Source organism: Mus caroli, unplaced genomic scaffold (genome assembly GCF_978045245.1).
Source record: "Mus caroli unplaced genomic scaffold, Mus_caroli_1 scaffold_6, whole genome shotgun sequence".
Taxonomy (NCBI): domain Eukaryota; kingdom Metazoa; phylum Chordata; class Mammalia; order Rodentia; family Muridae; genus Mus; species Mus caroli.
This window is the reverse complement of record NW_028227261.1, coordinates 28,272,367-28,290,716: the sequence shown is the minus strand read 5'-3', so window position 1 is coordinate 28,290,716 and position 18,350 is coordinate 28,272,367. Positions and strand designations below refer to the sequence as shown.

General features: G+C 46.7%; 2 pseudogenes; both read left to right on the top strand.

Annotated features, from left to right (window-relative positions):
• The first annotated feature begins 841 nt into the window (after positions 1-841).
• Positions 842-1,591, top strand: LOC147004208 (large ribosomal subunit protein uL16-like; annotated as a pseudogene).
• LOC115030955 (small nucleolar RNA SNORA70) lies at positions 1,112-1,231 on the top strand (annotated as a pseudogene).
• Positions 1,592-18,350: the final 16,759 nt, after the last annotated feature.

Sequence of the window (18,350 nt, the reverse complement as noted above, 5' to 3'; positions counted from 1 at the left end):
AATCAAGTTTCTCTTCTGACGTGACCCTAATATTTAGGGTACACAAATACCAGGTGATACATTTCCTAAAATAGTAAACCCGCTGAATTTTCATACTGCTTAAATTCCACAAACTAAATTAGTTTTCTACTTCTTCACGCTGTGTCAAGTAAAGCCGAATGGGGGGGAAGATTCAAAGTCTCAAAGCATGCGTTTAATATTTTGAGGTGTTCCTCTCCGAAGCCTGAGTCAATCAAGCCCACCAGGGCCCTGTTTCTCTGATCTCCTCACTAAGTAACTATGTATTCGAACATCATTCTCTCTGAGAATACAATACAGCCAGTCATTTCTGAATGAAAAAAAAAAAAGGGAGAAATAAAAGGGAAAGGGACATGCCTGGTCCTAGGTATGGTGGAGGAGAGAGTTTATTATAGATATGTGGGAGAGCACAGCCAGAGGCAGGAACATCTGGGAGAGTACAGAGTGGACTGAGCTGTGCCCTGTGATGTGGGGTGGGGGAGGGAGGAGAGAGAGCAGCCGAACCAGGTACAGCAGTCAGGAGACCCAAATTACAAAGAGGGTGGGGAGCCAAAATGGTTGGATTATAGAGGGAAGAATAGCTCAGCCCCCTGGACTGGAGGATTCAAGCTAGGGGGCCGGATATGCCAGCCTAGAGAACCCTGTAACAGGTATTGGACTGAGGGATGCTGGGAGAACCTGGTGGCCAAGTCAGCTTTGACATGTTAACTAGGCACCCCAAGCTATTTGTCCCAGGTTTGGCACCTAACAGTTTCTTAATGTCACACCTGTTTACCCCAGAGGAGCTCTGTGATTAAGAGGCATTTCCTGGACTTTGGAGGTAATGGGAGGTAATGGAAGGAAAGGTAGACCGATGCTTGTTTGAAAATCATTAGGACACCAGGTGTTGTGGCACATGCATGTAATGCCAGAACTCAGGAGGTTCTGAGTTCGAGACCACCCTGGTCTACATAGTTCCAGGACAGGCAGAGCTACATAGGAGACCCTGTCTGGGACACACACACACACACACACACACACACACACACACACACACACACACACACAGAGCAGGCAGTTCTCTCTGTGCTGTTCTCCTTCAGCCAGGATTCAGCTCAAAATAACTAAGCCAACCAGGAGGATCCCTTTCCTGGTGGAGGCCGGGTGTGCAATGGTTGCAAACAGCAGGAGCGTTTTGCCTACACAGTTGTCCAAAGGGAAGTTGGAAACAACTTTTTAGCTGCTATTCCTGTCTGCTCTCAAAGCTGGCCCCAACCTAGGCTCCAGACAGGTGTGCAGGGTGCCTTTGGGAAGCCCCTGGGCACAGTGGCCAGGGTTCACTTTGGCCGGGTCACCCTGTCCCTCTACGCCAAGCTTTCAGATAAGGGACCTGTGACTGAGGCTCCACAGGGAGCCAAGTTCAAGTTCCTGGCCACCAGAAGATCCATATCTCAAGGAAGTGGAGCTTCCCCAAATGTAACGCTGATGAATTCGAAGATGTGGTAGCTGAGAAGTGCCTTATCCCCGTTGGCTGTAGGGTCAAATGTATCCTCACTTGTGGTCCCTGGACAAGTGGCAGGCCCTGTACTCCTGAGGGCTTCCACTGTGTTCTCCTATACCCCACCGAATCATACACAGTAGTAAATATCAACAGTTTGGGGGGGGGGGAGGTTTGGGTTTTGTTGTTGTTGTTGTTGTTTTTTGTTTGGTTGGTTAGTTGGTTTTGGTTTTTCAAGACAGGGTTTCTCTGTATAACCCTGGTTGTCCTGGAACTCACTTTGTAGACCAGGCTGGCCTTGAACTCAGAAATCCACCTGCCTCTGACTCCGGAGTGCTGGGATTAAAGGTGTGCACCAACACGCCCAGCTAAGGTTTGTTTTTGGAACAGGGTTTTACCCGCCTCTTCATGCTGTCTTAGAACTTCTGAGTTCAGCCTATCCTGGTGTTTCAACCACCCAAGGAGCTGGGAAGGGAGGTGTGTGCCCCTAGGACTAGCCAGAGGTTTTATTTTAGTGTTAGTGAATTAAAACTGTCAACACAGCTAGGCATGGTAGAAGACCAGGCATTCTAAGCTAGCCTGGGCTAAACGATACCTGGCCCTTTCCTCAAAAATAGATGAACAAACACAGGACAAGTGCGATAACCGTGTTCCAGAAGGGAACATAAGGCTGGCCATGAACTGGATTGCAAGGAAGAAGAAATGAAGTTTCTTTTATCTTCACCCTGCTAACTTCAGTAGCTCCCACGCTGAGTATTCAGCCACCCCCTCTTCCAGTACTTCTTTGGTCTTTCTCGCTGTTATAGATCATTGTTTTTCTTGTTTTTCATTCTTAAAATTCTCCCTAGTTCATATTCTTACAGAGGAGAATTCATTCCAATTTTTAAGTTTTTTTTTTTAATTTTATGTTCATGAATTTTTTTTTTTCCGGCCTGTATATCTGTGGACCTTGAATGTGCCTGCTGCCAGTGGTGAAGAACAGAGAGGGTATTCGATCCCCTGGGACTGGAGTTAGGATGCTCGTGAGCCACCTCAAGGCCCAAACCACGGTCCCTGTGAGAGCAACCAGGGCTCTTAAGCACGAAGCCATCTCTCCCTCATCTCTTTCCAACTTTACAGAAATTTATTCAACACCTACGGTTGGGTTTCAGATCTGGGACAAGAGTCTGAGATGCACACTTAACATACCAAAGTGGACCTGGTGCTGCTCCCAGAAGCTCCCAGCATCCCTCCTTAGCTACCTGTTACAGGCACAGCTGGCCCACCCCGCCCTCTGCCCTGAACTTTACAGCACAGGGGCTGGGCCTCCCCCCCTCACCCCCCCCCCCAAGCACCTTCCTGTATGATGCAGACATTTTGGTCTCCTCTTGCTCCCTGCCTTCTCCTCATTTTCTCTCTCCCTGCCCACTTACATTTTCTCCTTCTCTTCCCCCTCCCCTCTGTCTCCCTCCCTATGGTGGCTTCCCTGTCTCATTCCTTGGGACCAGTGAACCCACCCAAGAGCTGCCCCCTCAATAAACCTGCCTTTGTATGATCTAGCTGGGATTGGCTGATTTCATCAGCAGAGAATAATTTATCAACCTACTATGTGCAAGGTGTTTCCTGTTGTCTCTTGAAATACAATAGTGAAGCGTGGTGGTGCATGCCTTTAATCCCAGCACTCGGGAGGCAGAGGCAGGCAGATTTCTGAGTTCAAGGCCAGCCTACAAAGAACTACAAAGTCAGTTCCAGGACAGCCAGGGCTACACAAAGAAACCCTATCTTGGGAAAAAAAAAAAAAAAAACGAAAGAAAGAAGAAATACAGTAGTGAATAAAAACTCTTAGCCCAGTAGGGCAATAATCCAGCTCTCAAGAGGCAGAAGCAGGAGGATCTCTTGCAAGGATCCATGATTAGCAGAATAATGATACCGGAGACTCAAATAGCATGTGCAAAAGCAAAGAGTTTTGTTTTGTTTTTTTATTCTGCAGAAGTCCAGCATGCAGGGGTCTACCATTTACCAAGATGGAGACACCCATGTGAGCTCACAGGCCCAATTTAAAGCAGATTAGAATTCCTGGGGGTGGGGTAGATGACCTTTATCTTGGTTGGTTGGCTTGATCTCTAGGAGTATGGGTGTCCTTGGGATTGGCTAGAGCTCTGGAGACTTCTCAGAACTGTTTCAGGGAGCCTGGAAACTGTTACTGACTCTTTGCTCTGGCAGTGGTCAGGTGGTGTGGCAGCTTCTGATGGAGGACTGCCCCAGGCCTGTTTTTTTTTTTTTTTTTTTTCTAGTAACTGACTTGACCAGTCTTGCCCAGCCCTGGCAAACAGAAATTTAGGCCTAGTCTCCTGAACTGCCAGTTTGAAGCCTGTCATGGAGTCAGCCTGTCTCCGTCCTCTTACTCTGAGTTCCAGGACAGCCTAATCTGCAGAGCGAGTTCCAGGACAGCCAGGGCTGTTACACAGAGAAATCTTCTCTTGAAAAAAAAAACAACACAAAAACAAGAGTCAGGCATAATGGTGGTTGTGTAACTGTCCCTCTGGGATTAAAACATTCCATCCCTCAGGGGAGTCAAGCAACAGAAAAATAACTTCAAGAGCTCCCTGAAACTGGACAGATTCACCAAGTCCCTCCCTGCTGCAAGAAGCAGAGCCCAGCTTTAAAAACTCAGAGCAGAAGAGATGTCCGGAAGAGATGTAGTTCAGTGGAGGTACCAGGGAAAGGACGCTCGCTCTCCAGCCTGCAGGCTGTCACTCCTGCTGGCTGGGCCTGGATGGTGCCTGCAGGCTGCAGTGGGCTCCTGCTTTCCCAGCTCCTGTGAGCTGTCACTCCTGTTGGATGGTGCCTTTCAGTCATTTCTGCCACTGTAAGTAGCCCATCACCCACATTCCTGTAAGTAGCCCCAATGAAGTTCATTGTTTCACCAAGCTGGACTCTGGTGGTATCTGTACTTTAGCCTGTCATGGGTTTCTCTTCCTGGGTAGAGAAGAGTATGCTGTGTTCCCCAGGAAGAGTTTTGTCACACAACAGTGACACACATCTTCAATCCTAGCACCTGGGAGGCAGAGGTAGCCAGATCACTGCGGGTTCAGGACAGCTTGATCTACATAGATAGTACCAGCCTATCGGGACTGTCAAAAAAAGAAAGACAAGGAGGAGCTTAGGAGACCAGTTTATGTTGTCTGTTTGTTTAGTTTTAGTTTGGTGGAATCAAGAGAGTCATAAAGACAATAAAAACCAGCTTGGAGATGCTGAAAATGAGGTATCTCTGTGCTAGAGGCAGACATCTTCATCCTTTCCGTATGTGTATCACACAGAAGGACATTTTCATCCTCTCTGTTTGCATGTCCTCTCAAACCCATAATTTTGAGAATTCTTTACCTTGTGGTTAACTGGTAGGAAGTAGAGCCTACCTTCTGCAATAGAATATGAAAATACCAATGGCTCGATTTCCCAGAATTCCTTGCAGATACAAAGGCCATTGTGTACACTTTGACAATCCGATGTATCACTTTGAAGAGGGAGTTACAACACCAATACCCAAGAACCACAGAGGACCTTTCCCAGCAGCAGTGACAGTTACAGCAGTAGCTCCGGGTGCCATGGGACCATGCCTGGAATGGTATCACCATCACCTCGGTCCAATGCTCTTCTGCTAGCTGGCAGTCCCTGGTTGCCAAGAGCAGTGTTGGTGTCCTCCCTGGGACAATTATGGTATGACTTTGGCTATTGTTCCTGGCTGCCTTCCATCCTTGTATTTGAACTCTTCCTGTAATTCTGTGAACTTCTAATATAAATTCATTTCTGCTTAAGTTAGAATCTTAATAAGTAAGTTATTTGAGATAAATATTAGTCATCGATAGCTGTTGGTAACACAAGCCTTTCACTCTACTGCTTAGAAGGTCTCAAAAAGCAAATTGGGAAGGAAAGTGTTCTTTTGGCTCACAAGGACCAATCTCAGGCCACCTTTGAAATCCAGGGCAGGAGCCTGAAGGCTGGAACTGAGGCAGAACCTAGAGGGAGGCTACTACTGCCCTGTAGGAGATGCCTCCGTTCAAGGCCAGCCTGGATTCTATGAGACCCTAGCTCTTGAAACACAATTTGTCAGCTGTGTTATGTAGATCTGAATGAAATCATTCGTTTGGGTAGTGAGAATCTGAACGGAGAGGAGAGAGTTTGGATCTAGAGAGGGGGGAGAGAGGGTCCTCTGCTTTACAACCAGCAGGGAAACAAGCTGGGGAGGGAAGGATGAAACTCAATTCAGCCCAATCTAGGAAACCAGCGCTGAGCCAAGACTTCGAGAGTCTGACCACCGGTTTGTTTATTTTAGCACAGTGCAAATTTGGAAGACGCTTTCTGATAACCATGAACTCATTTCCTAGAAGACGACAAAGCTTAAGACGTGCTGACACTGAAGTTCTTTATAAAGTACATATGGCTTTGTCCATGAGATTATTTTTTAATTTTTTTTTTAATGTATGTGAGCACACTGTCGCTGTCTTCAGATACACACCAAAAGAGGGCATCAGACCCCATTACAGATGGTTGTGAGCCACCATGTGGTTGCGGGAATTGGATTCAGGACCTCTGGAAGAGCAGTCGGGGCTCTAAACCGCTGAGCCATCTCTCCAGCCCAAAGGGCTCTTGTTGATTTAGAAACAATCCTCAAGGGTCTAGGGAGAAAGACAGAAGCAAACATGATCCATCTGGGAGCCAGGATTTGTCCTGGCCCTGCGATAACAGAGAAGTCACTTTGGCTGTTGTAAAGCAAAAATGACATCTCTCTCAAAGATGAGTTTTACAGCCTAGACATAATGCTCAGCTCAAGGTGTGAGAGGGAGAGGGGCTAGGACAAGTGAAACATAAATTCTGGGAGATACGGGCTGTCATCAGACAGCCCAGGACCAACAGCTTGTAAACTACATCCATTCCCAGCATTCCAGGAGAAGGGCAAATTGAGCATCGTGCTCCTTTGAAGGATGCCTGAGAGTTTAGCTTCCCGGCGTCTGCAGTGCTTACCTGTGTGCTCGAGGACTTTTCTGCAGGGATCAAGCTGGAGTTTGGTTTGGTTTGGTTTGCTCTTTTGTTTTCTTGGCACAAACCGGGTTCTTATGGGAAGAGGAAGTTCAGTTGAGAAGATACCTCCATCGGATTGAACTGTACGCAATCTGCAAGGGGCATTTTCTTGATTGATGGTCAATGTGGGGGACCCAGGTCACTTTGGGCAGTGCCACCCCTGAGCAGGTGAGCATAGGCTGAAGAAGAAGGCAAGCTGGGCAAGCCATGGGGATCGAGGCAATAAGTAATGTTCCCGCTTCCAAGTTACTCCCTTGTTTGAAATCCTGCCCTGGCTTCCGTCAGTGATGGGCGGTGATCAGGACACGGAAGCCAACGGAAACCTTTCCTCTCCAAGTTGCTTTTTTTTTCTTTCTGTTTTTCGAGACAGGGTTTCTCTGTGTAGCCCTGTTGTCCTGGAACTCACTCTGTAGACCAGGCTGGCCTCGAACTCAGAAATCTTCCTGTCTCTGCCTCCCAAGTGCTGGGATTAAAGGCATGCGCCATCACTGCCCGGCTATTTTTTTTTTAAGATTTTATTTATTTCATGTATATGATGAGTCCTTCATCTAATAGACAGAAGAAGATGAAATTGCAAGTGAATCTGAGAAGAGACTGGGGGAGGGGCAGACATGGGATGATATAGTCATTGAAGCTGTAGACTTTCTTTTTTAAGAATTATTCATTTTGGGCTGGTGAGATGGCTCAGTGGGTAAGAGCACCCGACTGCTCTTCCGAAGGTCCGGAGTTCAAATCCCAGCAACCACATGGTGGCTCACAACCATCCGTAACGAGATCTGGACACTCTTCCGGTGTGTCTGAAGACAGCTACAGTGTACTTACATGTAATAAATAAATCTTTAAAAAAAAAAAAGAATTATTCATTTTATGTGTATGAGTACACTTCTTCAGACACACCCGAAGAGGGCGTCAGATCTCATTACAGATGGTTGTGAACCATGGTTGCTGGGAATTGAACTCAGGTCCTCTGGAAGAGCAGTCAGTGCTCTTAACCTCTGACCCATCTCTCCAGGCCCGAAGCTGTAGACTTTAAGTCGAGATGGTAGAATTGGACACTGGGAGTTAGTGTCCAATAGGTCTCAGGGACACTATCTGCTAGTGCTAACAACCTCCTGAGGATTACTAATCTCAGAGAGCGCTATCAAGCTTGAAAGTTAGTGATGGTCTGAGCACACAGGAAAAGAGCTCCATTTCTGTACCTGCAGCAACCAATTGACACAGAAGACTTCTAGGAACTGGGCAGCTATGGAAGGAAGCAGGTAGCAGCAGAAACATTGGATGTAAAGGTGTCTCTGATGCTATCTACATGGACGTGATATCAGATCCTCCAGGTTGAGGGATTTGGTCCAAGACTGCTTCCTCCAGATGCCAATTGCAAGCACCAGGTCATTTTACTCGAACTTCTGACCTGGTTCTAAAACAAGCTCCCCACAAGCCACTGTGGGAAACACCCAAGTTCTCTGGTTTATCATAAAGATTTTCAAGGGTGTGAATGAGAATAGAGAGATAGCTAAGGCAAGTTACAGGGAAGGCACACAGAGCTTCCATGCCCCTGGATGCCCCTGGATGCCCTGCCCTCCAAGAACCATGCTGTGTGACTGTCTTAGTTACTTTTCTACTACTGTGATAAACACCATGACCTGGACAACTTAAAAAAGAAAGCTTTTCAGCCGGGCATGGTGGCACATGCCTTTAACTCCAATACTCAGGAGGCAGAGGCCAGCCTGATCTACAGAGAGAATTCCAGGACAACCAGGGCTACATAAAGAAACTCTGTCTCAAATAAACAAAAGGAGGAGGAGGAGGAAGAAGAAGAAGAAGAGGAAGAAGAGGGGAGAGGAAAGGAAGGAAGGAAAGAAGGGAAGGGAAGGGAAGGGAAGGGAGGGAGAAAGTAAGGAAGCAAGCAAGCTTTAAATTGGCTTACAGTTTCAGAGGGTTAGAGTCTACAAACAAGGTGGAGCAAAGTCATGGGAGCAGGAACAGTTGAGAGCTCACATCTTGATCCTCCAAGTAGGAGGCAGAGAGACAAAGACAGTTTAAAAATGTTGACCGTCTTTTAAAACCTAAAAGCCGGCCGGGCAGTGGTGGCACATGCCTGTAATCCCAGCACTTGGGAGGAAGAGGCAGGTGGATTTCTGAGTTTGAGGCCAGCCTGGTCTGCACAGAGAAACCCTGTCTCGTAAAACAAAACAAAACAAAAAAAAAACAAAACAAAACACAAAACCTAAAAGCCAGCACCCAGTGATACACCTCCTCCAAGAAGACCACACCTCCTAATCGTCTTCCTACCCCTGCCACCAAATAGAGCCCTCCTGGTCTGTCTTGAGGCTGTGGGAATGTCCAAATTCCTGAGGTCTTTTTGCTGTTGTTGTTGTTTGTTTTTTTCGAGACAGGGTAGCCCTGGCTGTCCTGGAACTCACTTTGTAGACCAAGCTGGCTTCGAACTCAGAAATCCTCCTGCCTCTGCTTCCCAAGTGCTGGCATTAAAGGCGTGCGCCACCACTGCCCAGCTAATTTCTGAGGTCTTAAGCAGGCCCTAATGAATTGGCGCTGGCTAAGTGAGAAGTGGGACCAATCAGAGACTGTCCAAAGTTACCTTTGGTTCTGGTTGCTACGGCGGTCTTCCCTGGCTGCCTGCTGCTGCTTTTCCAGCCCAGTGTCACCCAGCCATCAGCTGTCAAAAGCTAGAGTCCTTGGACAGCTAAGGTTTTGTCTCTTTTGTGGCTTCTTTGCCCCTGCTCCCAATCATGTTTCCAGGCCACAAGAGAGTCCCACCCCAGACTGGAGAAACTCCTTACCAGGGTCCCTTTGTACCCAGATCAATATGAGAGAGAAAGACAAAGAGACATCGATAGAGGCCTCAGGAGTAAGCTACTCTTGAGAGATTTGCTTGTAAAGAGGATGCTGCCTTCTCACTGTAATAAACCAACTGAAATTCTATGCTATGACGTTAAATCTCGTTTATTTTGTGCATGGATCCTGTGAGTTGGGAATGTAGCAGGCTATCGGCAGGGATGGCTGGTCTTCCATTCCACGATGACGGTTGCCTACTCTGAGAAGACTTGCTGGCTGGGGGAAGTTGATGGAAACTGAAATTATCTGGAGGTTACTTCACTTCTAAATTTAAGACTAAGACTGGGACAACACACAGACATGCTTTAATCACAGCTCTTGGGAGGCAGACGCGGGAGGATCTTGGAGAGTTAGTGGACGCCCTGGTCAATCCCAGGACAGCCAAGGCTATGTAGAGATACCCTGTCTCCAAGTGAAATACAGGGGCTGGTGAGATGGCTCAGTGGGTAAGAGCACCCGACTGCTCTTCCGAAGGTCCGGAGTTCAAATCCCAGCAACCACATGGTGGCTCACAACCATCCGTAATGAGATCTGACTCCCTCTTCTGGAGTGTCTGAAGACAGCTACAGTGTACTTACATATAATAAATAAATAAATCTTAAAAAAAAAAACAAAACCAAGTGAAATACAATAAAATCAAAAATAAAATTAAAGCGAATGGGACTGTTTGGGGCAGGACTCAGCTGAGAGAGGCGGGGCTCAGCTAAGCACATTGCCCAGATTAATTGTACTTGAGACAGGGTAGTCCTTGAGAAGTTGGTATCAGCTGCATAAGCATGTACACACTAGCAGTTGTACATGTTGTACTAGTTGTACTAACACAACTAGGAGTTGTTTTTCTTTGCTGTGCCATATTCGATCAAAGCAGATTGAGGCGGAAGGTGCTATATCTTTTTTTTTTAAAGATTTATTTATTTGTTTATTATCCATAAGTGCACTGTAGATGTCTTCAGACACTCCAGAAGAGAGAGTCAGAGCTCATTACAGATGTTTGTGAGTCACCATGTGGTGGCTGGGATTTGAACTCAGGACCATTTGGAAGAGCAGTCAGTGCTCTTAACCACTGAGCCATCTCTCCAGCCCCGAAGGTGCTGTGTCTTAACGGGAAGAACATAGGAATTAGGGACTATGTTTGAACATAATTCCAGGTGAGGAGAGAGAGTGGTTGTTAGACAGTGATGTAGACAAAAGGATTTTAAAGACATGTCTAGCAGGCTGAAGAGATGACTCAGTGGTTAAAAATACTGGCTGCTCTTCAGAGAGGACTCAGGTTCAATTCCCAGCACCCACATGGCAGCTCACACCTGTCCATAACTCCAGTCCCAGTGGATCCAACTCCTCTCTGACCTCCTTGGGCACCAGGCACATGAGGTGTGCGTAAAGACATGTAGGAAAAACACCCATTTACATAGGTTTTTCTTTTCAAGACAGGGTTTCTCTGTGTCACTCTGACTGTCCTGGAGCTCATTCTGTAGACCAGGCTAGCTTGGAGCACACAGTTGCTGGGATTAAAGGCATGCACCACCACCACCTAGCTAGAATACATTAAAAAACAAAAAAACCAAAAGAAAATAAATAAAACAAGTTAAAGCACTCATAGAAGCCATGAGGATAAAAAGGACATCTTTAATTAGTACACAGAAGAAATAGGGTTTTTTGTTGTTGTTGTTGTTTTGGTTTATTTTGTTTTTTCGAGACAGGGTTTCTCTGTATAGCCCTGGCTGTCCTGGAACTCACTCTGTAGACCAGACTGGCCTCGAACTCAGAAATCCGTCTGCCTCTGCCTCCCAAGTGCTGGGATTAAAGGCGTGCGTCACCACCGCCCGGCGAAATAGTATATAGTGGCTTGTTTTCTAAGAATTTCTAAGAATGGTTCTGCAGCATAATACTGATTCCAATATCCCCATCTCCAGTCTGGAGGTCAAGGTGAGAGCAGAGATAGGTGCGATGACGTCTTAATGCCCATAAATAGTTTGGCATGCTCTCCTGAAGGGGAAGAAGCGAGCCGCTGAAGACTGCTGACGTGGGTGTGGGCTAGACCTAGTGACTTGCTTCTTAAAATAAACTAAAGTAGAAATAATGGTGTGTGGCTTTAAAGACTTGGTTGCCAAGATAAAGCAGATTCCGGCTTGTTCTTTTCCGTCTTGAATAAGTTACTCTGGGAGAATCCTGAAGAAGCCCTGAGGAGATGAACTGAGGTCTCTGCCAAGAGCATGCGAGTGAGTTGCCAGGACAGGGAAGGTTTATGTGGTTTACAGCTTATTGTGAAGGGAAGCCAGGCATGAACCTGGAGGCCTGAATTGAACTGGAGTGGAGAACATCAAGAATCGCTGCCTACTGGCTAGGTTTTCCTGCCTGTTTCTTTTTTTGTGTTTGTTTTTCGAGACAGGGTTTCTCTATGTAGCCCTGGCTGTCCTGGAACTCACTCTGTAGACCAGGCTGGCCTCGAAGTCAGAAATCCGTCTGCCTCTGCCTCCCAAGTGCTGGGATTAAATGCATGCGCCACCACTGCCTGGCCTCTTGCCTGTTTCTAATACACCCCAGGACTTCCTGCCTATGGATAGCACCGCCCACAGTGAGCCGGGCCTGCCCACATCAGTCATTGATCATGAAGATGCCTCACAGAATTGCCTAACAGGACAATCTGATACGGGCATTTTCTCATTCGGGGTTCCCCTCTCAGATGACTCTAGCTTTCGTCAAGTTGACAAAAACAAACAAACAAAAAAAAAACCACACAAAAAAAAACCCTACAACTTTGATGGGAGGGGTGGAGATTTGTCATACAACAATAGAGAACTTTAAGATTGTGGTGCTGCCTGGGTTAATCTTCATTGTCAACATGGCAGAATTTAGACTTAATTTAGGAGATTGAGCTGGACATGGTGGCACATGCCTTTAATCCCAGCACTCGGGAGGCAGAGGCAGGCGGATTTCTGAGTTTGAGGCCAGCCTGGTCTACAGAGTGAGTTCCAGGACAACCAGGGCTATACAGAGAAACCCTGTCTCGAAAAACCAAATAAATAAATAAATAATAAAATAGGAGATTGAGGCATGCTTCTTGCGGGTAAAAGGTATGTCAGAATCCTTCCAGACCGTTAACTGAGGGAGGGCTCACCCTGAATGTAGATGTGGAGACAATTTTCCATAAGCCATTCCTGGTCACGTGCTTCTTCTAAGAATAAAGTAGACAGACAGCAAAGGAAAGCAAACAGGGGACTCTCGCCTGCCAGCAAGGAATCAATTAAATAGATGAGTAAAGTTGAAACAAGATTCCGTTCTCTCCTTCCACGGTGTGGGTCCCCCGGATCGAACTCAGGTCATCAGTCTTGGCAGCAAGTGTCTTTACCCTCCGTCCCCTGCTGGGTTTTTTGTTTGTTTGTTTGTTTCACACCATATAGTCAATAAGTGAATAATAAAATTTAAAGACAAGCCTTGGAATACTAACCCGAGAAATGAACAATGTGTGTAGTAAAATCTGCAAAACCTTCGGGAGAGGAACAGAAGAGGACTGGAAATGGAGTAACCTCCTCCGGTGCCTGAGAATTGGCAGACTCCACATCAGCTGATGTGAAAGTAGCCATCTCACCAAAACAGATTTAGGGCTCCCTCCTGTCAAAACTCCAACACCCAGTGCTGGAGAAAGTGCTTGCACTCCTCTTGCTGTTGCAGAGAACTGAGATTCCCAGAATTCACATCCAGCAGTCCACAGGGGCCTGTTAGTCCAGTTCCACGGGATCTGACGCCTTCTTCTGGCCTGCTTGGTCATTTGTACACACACACACACACACACACACACACACACACACACACACCCAACACTCTTCTTCCCAGAAATAGAACATTAAGAATCCATTTGTGAAGTCAACCTCGCATGTTTATAGCGATTGTATAAGCATGTTTGCATTTCCTTTCCATACTTCTCACAGACCACGGACACAGATCATCCTTCAAAGCACACTTGACTACGACTGTCCTAAGGCTTGTTGAGAAATGACATGTGTCAGAATATGGACTTCCCTCCAGCTTTGCCAAGTGACTTTTCGTTTTGTTTGTTTTGTTCTTCTAGACAGGATTTCCCTGTGTAGCCCTGGCTATTGTAGACTCACCCTATAAACCAGGCTGGCCTGGAACTCTTAGAGATCCACTTGCCTCTGCCTCCAGAGTGCTGAGATTAACAGCATGCCCACAGCTTGCTATGTATCTTTTTGTTTTTTTGGTTTTGGTTTTTTTTTTAAATATTCATTTATTTTATTTATATGAGTACACTGTAGCTGTCTTCAGACACACCAGAAGAGGGCATCAGATCCTATTACAGATGGTTATAAGCCACCATGTGGTTGCTGGGAATTGAACTCAGGACCTCTGGAAGAGCAGCCAGTGCTCTTAACCACTGAGCCATCTCTCCAGCCCCTGGTTTTGGTTTTTTGAGACAGGGTTTCTCTGTGTAGCCCTGTCTGTCCTGGAACTCACTCTGTAGACCAGGCTGGCCTAAAACTCAGAAATCTGCCTGCCTCTGCCTCCCAAGTGCTGGGATTAAAGGTGTGCCCCACCACTGCCCAGCCCTGCCATGTATCTTTTAAGGCCTGCATGTGGATGAAATATGTTCCCTGTCCCCTCTTCAGGCTTGGTGTGTGATACTGGATCCAGTGACGTCATAAGCAATGACAGCATGCTTGTCCTGAGCAGAAGAACAGAGAGATGCACCATGGAGAGTCCCATCATCCCTCTTGCCTTTCCTCTCTGCTATAACGTGATTTGCCCCCACCCCCACCCCCAGATGTCAACAAGTCAGTTTCTGATAGGCTACCAACAGACTAAAGAAACAAGTCCACTGAAGTACAATGTGGTTCAAAAAGGAGTTTATTGTGATTATTAATGGGACCATGGGCGAGGGGTTACTTACAGTGATTCCAAAAAGTGTACATTCTGGAAAGTCCCCTTCCATTGCGGATCATAACACCATGAAAGCCTCACCATGGGAATCCCTCCTTTTAGTTAACCATCTGCCTCTCTACACTGGAGCACCCCCTTCATTCGCTTCCAGATCATCTGCATGTGGGGGGCAGGAAGGACAGGTGGGTGGAGCAACCTTCGTCCTCCTCCTACTAAGCAGTGTTGGCAGCTCAGAACAGTTACCCTAAACCTAATTACTGCTATTATGTGGTACCTGGGCTCGTTGCAGGTCCCAGGTTCTGCCTCTCTTTGCTGGCAGTGTCTGGATACTGCCAATTTACAAGCTCAGAGAGGAGATCAGGAACAGGGGTCTGAGGTCCACATCTCCCCTCAGGGCATCTGTATGCCAGGCAGGAGGGGGAAAGCAGAGCCCAAGACAAACAGGATCTGGTCCGATTGGGAGCGAGTGCCAAGACCCAGAGGGGCAGAAGAGAAAGGCCTTCTTTGGAAGTCTTATGTCGCAGCTTGTTTAAGCAAAGGCCTTCCCTGTGGCAATCGTTAATGAAGCAGCTCTCTGACATGATCCTTGCTGGCTCATATTGCTTTATTGGGGGTGGATGTGAGCCAGGGATTGTATACTTTTAGGGGGAAGAGCATGAGAATATTCGGGAGGGGATTGGCTGAAGGCTAAGGCTATCTAGACACCCCATCAGCGTGGAGAACTCCAAGTGCTATGCAAGGTGACTAAGCGTAATGTGGTCCTCTCAGTTGGTGGTCATGGTTACGTGTTCTAGAGCAGGTGTTGCAGGCTGGGAGGGGGCAGCTCCACGACTGCTGTCTCGGATCTCTCAGATTTCCAGAGTTTGAGTACACTCCACTCAATCAGTTCTTTTTTTTTTTAATTTTTAATATTTTTATTACATATTTTCCTCAATTACATTTCCAATGCTATCCCAAAAGTCCCCCATAGCACCCCCTACTTCCCTACCCACCCATTCCCATTCTTTTGGCCCTGGCATTCCCCTATATTGGGGCATATAAAGTTTGCAAGTCCAATGGGCCTCTCTTTCCAGTGATGGCCGACTAGGCCATCTTTCGATACATATGCAGCTAGAGACAAGAGCTCCGGGGTTCTGGTTAGTACATCATGTTGTTCCAACAATAGGGTTGCAGATCCCTTTAGCTCCTTGGGTACTTTCTCTAGCTTCTCCATTGGGAGCCCTGTGATACATCCAATAGCTGACTGTGAACATCCACTCCTGTGTTTGCTAGGCCCCGGCATCGTCTCACAAGAGACAGCTATATTTGGGTCCTTTCAGCAAAATCTTGCTAGTGTATGCAATGGTGTCAGCGTTTAGAAGCTGATTATGGGATGGATCCCTGGATATGGCAGTCTCTAAATGGTCCATCCTTTCATCACAGCTACGAACTTTGTCTCTGTAACTCCTTCCCTGGGTGTTTTGTTCCCAATTCTAAGAAGGGGCACAGTGTCCACACTTTGGTCTTCATTCTTCTTGAGTTTCATGCGTTTAACAAATTGTATCTTATATCTTGGGTATCCTAAGTTTTGGACTAATATCCACTTATCAGTGAATACATATTGTGTGAGTTCTTTTGTGATTGTGTTACCTCACTCAAGATGATGCCCTCCAGGTCCATCCATTTGGCTAGGAATTTCATAAATTCATTCTTTTTAATAGCTAAGTAGTACTCCATTGTGTAAATGTACCATAATTTCTGTATCCATTCCTCTGTTGAGGGACATCTGGGTTCTTTCCAGCTTCTGGCTATTATAAATAGGGCTGCTATGAACATAGTGGAGCATGTGTCCTTTTTACCGGTTGGGACATCTTCTGGATATATGCCCAGGAGAGGTATTGCTGGATCCTGCGGTAGTACTATGTCCAATTTTCTGAGGAACCGCCAGACTGATTTCCAGAGTGGTTGTACAAGCTTGCAATCCCACCAACAATGGAGGAGTGTTCCTTTTTCTCCACATCCTCGCCAGCATCTGCTGTCACCTGAATTTTTGATCTTAGCCATTCTGACTGCACTCAATCAGTTCTTATGCCCATCTGGTATCGCCATCCCACGTGCCCTGAACTATGATTTGGCTTCTTTACCAGGATTTTGATCCAGATTTATCTCCATTCATGCCAATGTTTGGAGGACTGTGGGATGCCCTAGGGGAAACAAAAACATTCTACAAGGTGTAATACGGAGATGACCCAGGTGGAGGTGACTTCTGCAGCACAGCCTGGGTCAAGAGAGACACAGAATCCGACCTGAAATCACAAGCATGTAACAGAGTAAGAATCCCAGCACCCAAATCTGGTAGCTTACAACTGCCCAATACTCTAGCTTCAGGAAGCTGACGTCTCTCTAACCTCCTTGGGTACACAGACACACACAGACACAGACACACACAGACACAGACACACAGACACAGACACACACAGACACACGTAAGTAAATGATAAAAATGAAAAAACAAACAACAAAAAAAAACCCAAAAGAATGCTGGGGAGATGGCACACACTTTTCATCCTAGCACTTGGGAGGCAGAGGCAGGGTAATGTTTGAGACCAGCCTGGCATACAGAGAGAGTTCTAGGCCAGCCAGGGCTACACAGAGAAACCCTGTCTCAAAGAAACAAAAATTAACTAACTAAATACTAAAAACAAAGAAGAGAAGAGAAGAGAAGAGAAGAGAAGAGAAGAGAAGAGAAGAGAAGAGAAGAGAAGAGAAGAGAAGAGAAGAGAAGAGCCAACAGGAAATGTATGCCAGTGTTGGTTATTGTAAGCCAAGGGTTGGCAAATTACAGACCATGGCTCAACCCAGTCTCTCTAACATTGTTCTCTTTTTACATCTTTTGTAGGTTGAAAGCAACCAACAGAAGAATATTTCTGTGGCAACTGAAAGGTATCTATGGATTCAGATTTTGCTTTGAAAAACCAACCTACGGGAACACAGCTCTGTCAGTGGCTTTTTCTCTCTCTGACCCAGTGCCTGACCAACAACACTAACTGGGGGAAGAAGGGTCTACTATGCCTCACAGTTGGAAGAGATGCAGTTCACCCTGGTGGGCAGGCAGGGCAGCAGGAGGCACTGAAGCAGCAGAGAAAGAGGAATCCAGTGCTCAGCTCTGCCATTTGTCTTCCTGACTCAGGCCAGGACTGGTCTGTGGGATGGCGACACCCTCCTAGACACACCCAAAGATCAAGCTGGCAAAGAAGATGAACTATGACATCAACCATAGCTGCTCTATTGTATGTTACCTATGGTGACTTCAATTATGTCAGGGCTGAATGGGTTACAACACAGGGTACACCCAACCCCCTGGGCATTTATTACCTGGCCCTTTATGGGGAAAAAAAAAAAGTGCGGGCCTCTGTTGTAGGGGAAGGTTTTCAGAGTGCCAGCTAGCTCACTGGAGATGAGTTAAGGGAGCATGTGAATAGCCACAGGGAAGGGCTTGCATGCACCGCAGCTCACTATGGGTCCCTCCCTCTTGCATACCCCCGAGCTGTGTGATTCCTTGGCCTTGTAAGTCCTGGAGGAGAGGCTGGCAGAGGGAAAACCTCCCTCCCTCTCCTCCCTTCAACCTTCCCCTGAGCAGGACTTGGCTCAGTGGTGGTGATTTCAGTCACCTGCTGGTAACCTGGGCTTTACTCGACTCCCACTGTACTATAAACTTCATAACATAGAATGTACAGCCGTTTCCTGTCAGCAGACTTATGGTGATGCACGTGGTGATGTGTGTGGTGTATGTAGATAGATGTGTTGTGGGCGTTGGGAGATTGGGTCAGTGCTCTAGGGTATTGGGGATCCTCTATCACTTCTGCTTGTTTTCTCTGACACATCATCTATTGCTGACCAGGAGTGTGCTCTTGCTCTCTCTCTCTCTCTTCCCCCCTTCTCTCCTAGCTAGCCTCAGAAATCCTCATTGGGTACATAGGTGCTTTACAGATGTGTGTTTTCACAAGGTCTCTGAAAACTAAACTCTGGTCCTTTTGCTGGTACTGCAAGCTCTCAGAATCACTGAGCC